Raw genomic sequence first — 5,318 nt, 5'->3', positions numbered from 1 at the left:
TGATGAGATATTTTCTCCTGTTGTTAAAATGACTTCAATCAGAACTATTTTAAGTCTAGTAGCAGCTGAAGATTTTCATCTTGAGCAGCTAGATGTAAAAACAACCTTTCTCCATGGGGATTTGGAGGTAGAGATATATATGCAACATCCACAAGGATATGAGGTAAAAGGGAAGGAGAAACTAGTGTGTAGGTTGAAGAAGAGCTTGCATGGCTTAAAACAGGCTCCAAGGCAGTGGTATCTAAAATTTGACAGGTTTATGTCTGAACAAGATTATACTAGATGTCACTTTGATCATTGTGTTTATCTCAAAAGGCAAAATGATGGCAATTATATTATATTGTTATTGTATGTAGATGACATGCTTGTTGCAGGTTCTAACATGCAAATGTGCTCAAAATAAAATTGGCAAACTCATTTGCAATGAAGGATTTGGGTGCTGCAAAACAAATCCTTGGTATGAGAATAACTAGAGATAGGAAGAATCGAAAATTAACATTGTCTCAGAGTGAGTACATAAAAAAGGTGTTGAAAAGCTTTAATATGCAGAATGCAAAACCAGTTAGTATACCTTCGGATAGCCATTTCAAACTAAGTAAGGAGGTGTGTCCCAAGACTTAAGAAGAAATGGCTTATATGTCTAAAGTTCCATATGCATCAACAGTTTGAAGTTTAATGTATGCAATGGTCTACACAAGGCCTGATATTGCACATGCAATGGGAGTTGTAAGCAGTTACAGGAACAATCCAAGAAAAGAACATTGGATGGCGGTGAAGTGGATTCTCAAGTATTTGAGAGGTACCACAAATCAAGCATTATGCTTTGGTGGTTGAAACATTTCTCTATAGGGATATGTTGATGCAGATATGGCGGGTGATAGAGATAACAAGAGGATCACAATAGGGTATGTGTTTACTGTAGGTGGAACAACTGTCAGTTGGGTTTTAAAACTGCAAAGTGTTGTTGCACTCTCAACAATGGAAGAAGATTATATTGTTGCTACAGAGGCTAGTAAAGAAATGATTTGGTTACAAAAGTTTCTAGATGAATTGGGTAAGAAGCAAGAGTTGGGCAATTTATACAATGATAGCCAGAATGCCATACATCTTGCAAAGAAATTTGCATTTCATTCCAAGACAAAACATATATAGCTCAAGTATCATTTCATATGGTCAGTGTTGGAAGATGGACAGTTGAAGCTGGAAAAGATACACACTAGCCAGAATCCTTCAGATATGTTAACAAAAGTTGTAACCAGGGAGAAACTGAGATTTTGCTTAGTTTCAATTGGCCTATAAGTATGATGAAGAAGATGATAAACAACCAGGTCCAAAGTGGAGTCATTGTCCAGCAAATGAAGCAGCAGTGGAGTTGCTATAATCAGTCTCCAAGTGGGAGATTGTTGGGTGTGGAGCCTGGTTATCTTCTTTATTCAGAGGTATCACCGCATTGGACCCCAATTCGAAATGTGGCGGCAATGCCGCCCGTAATATTTCCACTGCAAGGGGGGTCCAAGGGGGTGACAGTGCCCCCGAAGCTAAAATTAGATGTAAAATTGCCTTGTAAAATGTTTTAATTTCATAGTCTATCTGGGTCGTTCATTAGGCGAAGATTTGACGGTAGAAGTTATGTTTAATTTAGGTTTTTTTTCCTTAGAAGGCAACCCCTCGTTATATATGAGGGAATTGTATTGCATCTATGTAGATCTGTATTCTGAGTGAGAAAGAGAGAGAAGATTGTGTGAAAGCGAAGAGGGAATTACAACGAAATTGTTGTAGGTTGAATCTCTTCAGTTTGCTAGATAATATAAAAGGAAGGACTGGCTGTTTCTCCATGGACGTAGCCCAAATTGGGTGAACCATGTATATCTATGTCTCTCTTGTTTTATGTGTTTATATTTATGCAATATATTTTATGTGTTCCATTTCTCTGTAATATATAATTTACTAACATCATGGAGCAATAATTCAATTAGGTCTTATAGTTATTCTGCCCAAAAAGTTTAAAATGTATGGAAACCTAGAAACACTTGGCACTGTTGGCAGTCAACAACTTCTAAGTACCAATGGTTCACGAAAATGTTATACTAACCACCACACCATTGGGAATTGATCACATTCACTAACAACCACCCAGGGAACATGGGACTACACCCACTCTAAGGTAATGTTATGGGTTTGTAAGTTTAATAGTGCATGTAGCCTTTGGTGTAATGGAAAAACTCAATTTGATATTGTCTTCAAGGGGATGAATTTGTGGCTAAGCGGTATGGCTTGGGCCTAACCCTATTATAGTGGGAGATATGTGGAAGTGATTCTTGTGGTGAAAATAAACTGTGAGTAGATCAAAGATAGAGATAGAGAAATTCAATGGGTAGATTTTTGAGCTACGAAATATCAAAATGTAATATTTGTTGGTGGAAAAAGATGAGTGCATCACTATAGATCCAAATTTTGCACTGACAAGGATGTCAACATAAGACTAGACCAAGTTGGATAAAAAAGAAAAGAGGATAATACAATTGTGTTTTCTGATTTAGTATTAAGGAATGTTTAAGGGGAAGCTACAAAAAGTATTTGTAGAACAAGTTAGGGGTTTTGTATCAATTTAAGTCCATAGTGAATAAATTGTCCCTGCAAAAAAAGCTATATAACCTAAAGATGAAGGATGGAGACTTGGTGACAGAGAATATGCATGCCTTTAGTATTGTGGTAAGTCAACTATTATCTATTGATATTAAAATTTTAGATGAGAATAAATACACCCATTTTTTTTTATATGTTTTCTACTAGACTTGTGGGATAGTCTAGTTGTTTCCATAGGTTGTAATGAAGCTACTTTAAGCTTCAATGAAATAGTATCTTCCTTGTTATTAGACGATATGAGATGGAAAAAAATGGCATCATAACCTTAGCCTTGGTTCGTTTCCCCCAAGTTACATCGAAGGGGGGGAGGGGTGTTGGACTAATTTCCGCACCTTTGGGAATCGATTATGTGGACTAACCACAACCCTTAAAAAATGAGACTAACCTCCCACTCAAGATAATGTTATGGGTTTGGAAGTTTACTAATGCCTGCAGATTTTGGTGTAATGGAAAACCTCAATAGAAAACCTCTTTTGTTGTTGTCCAAAGCTTCAAAAAATTTTATTACCATAGAAAATTGCATTAACCTTGAATGGATTCGCTAGGTGAAACCAAATAAAATTTTAACCAATAAAAGATTGATATCACCAAAATTTTACATTCCAATGCTACTAATGGATGCATGTTAGGTATAGTTCCTAAAAACATCACCAAAAAGTTGTTATTACTTAGTATGAGCTTTATGTGAGTATTTTAATAATGAAGGATTGGTCACATTCGAAGCTCATCTTGCTTTGGGTTGGTTTGTGGCAACACTAGAAGGTATCTTTAGATCATAAGTATGGTCTATTGGAGGGATCAAATAATAAAAATAATACCGATAAAAAATTGTAATTCACAAAAGTAATTTATTATGAACTTTGGATGGATCCAAGAAACTAGTTCCTTCCCTTAGCTTATGGAGTTAGACGATACTTAATGTAGGTGTTTGTTCATGAATGGAGAGATTTGATGATGAATATCTACTAAATGAATCACTAGATTAAGCTTTCCTAATTCCTATTATTAATGCTAGAAACACAACCCTATCTCTCTTTATTGAGCTCCGACCAAGGGAAAAATTCTCATCCTACAAACCTTTGAGGTGAAGCGAAACAAATCATATTCAAAACAACTCCATTAATTTGGGGACAAAAAACCCACACAATCTTATTCCATTCATTGATTGGATTGAAAATGAGAAGGTTGTAATCCTCACAAGAGAAATTTGCAGAGAAAATAGGGAAAAAATGAACTATTTTTTTTTTAAATTTCCATTCCTTATCTAAGATTTTTTTGGAAGTATAAAGTACATTGAGATTCAATCTCAAGGAATCCAGACCCTTCCCAATATTTCCTTAATATCTAGATAGAATTATCATCAACATAGCGCACCCTCTACCGATTGACAATAATAGTATGCAACTCATCATGAAATTTGAGATATGATCAAATTCATGGTAAGTGTAACAATCACTTAAGTTGATGGACATGGATGAACTCAAAATGGAATACATTGGTTCAGCTCCTAGGGAGTTCAACCTATTTGTGTGCAAATCAATTGAAGGCATTCATGAAAAATGTCATGTTTCCACCCCAATTCATTCCAACCTTTCCACAGGTGCAACCTCTCCACCTATTATTGATTCGTTATACATGGAAAAATGTAAACCACCATTTCGATTAGGGTGCACCTCTTATCATGAAGGACATGCTAAAATAATAAGGAATTATTTCTAAAGTTAGAACCTTCTTCATGTTGGGTTCACTTTGCCTGAGTGTTGAATGGTTGAGGAAAACTATAATGACATATAATATGTGATATCCTCCCAACATGCATCATTTCTTGCTCTAAATAGCATTGGGATTAAAATTTCACTAAATTGAGATTGAGGTTGATTAAACTAGATGAGGTGGAAGTGGAATACAATAGATAATATAAGTATGATCCATACAACCCAAAATATGCATCTCTTGTGCATGCACCTTTAGACTATTTTACAAAAGATAATTCTACCCCTAAACTGTGTTGTAAGGAAGATAAGTTTTCCCTTTCATTGATTTAAGGAGGATAAATTCATTGTAACTTTAACTACAAATATCACCATTCACTAAAAAATGTTCCCTATTTAATTTGTCAAGCCAACATATACATCCACAATGGTGTCATTGATATGTTGGAACAACTATAGGTCCTATACAAATATGCACCCTTTCTTTGATCTATACAAGTTATCATTTTTTGGGCCCCTTGTTTTGAAGAAAACCATAAGAAACCTTAAAACACATAATAGATAGGAATTGCATTGCATGAAGCAAATACCACTAACAACAATTAGGAGCCTATATGCTAAAAAGATACTAAAACTAGAAAGTAGGTGGAAATCTAGGGGATCAAGGATGAAATGGAAAAATGATGGAGACACTTGGTTGGTGCAGAAGCAAATAAAAATGACTCCATCAAGTTAGGAATAAGAGAAAACTAATGACATTGTGCATTTTATCATTCTAACCAAGATTGGCAAGGCACTAAAAAATATAAAATCTTAGGCATGGGAATGGATTGATAGAGGGGCACTTGCTAGTTAATTGTTAAGTTTTTCATGTTAGGTAAACTTGAATTAGAATAGAGTCAAAGTTGACCAGGTTAAACAGTGATGGTTTTGGGGCACATGGTATTGTGCACCCATAAT

This window comes from Pinus tabuliformis, chromosome 7, assembly GCF_031772625.1.
Source record: "Pinus tabuliformis cultivar Carrire ecotype Pingquan chromosome 7, CPIR1, whole genome shotgun sequence".
Lineage (NCBI taxonomy): Eukaryota > Viridiplantae > Streptophyta > Pinopsida > Pinales > Pinaceae > Pinus > Pinus tabuliformis.
This window is presented reverse-complemented; position numbering follows the sequence as displayed.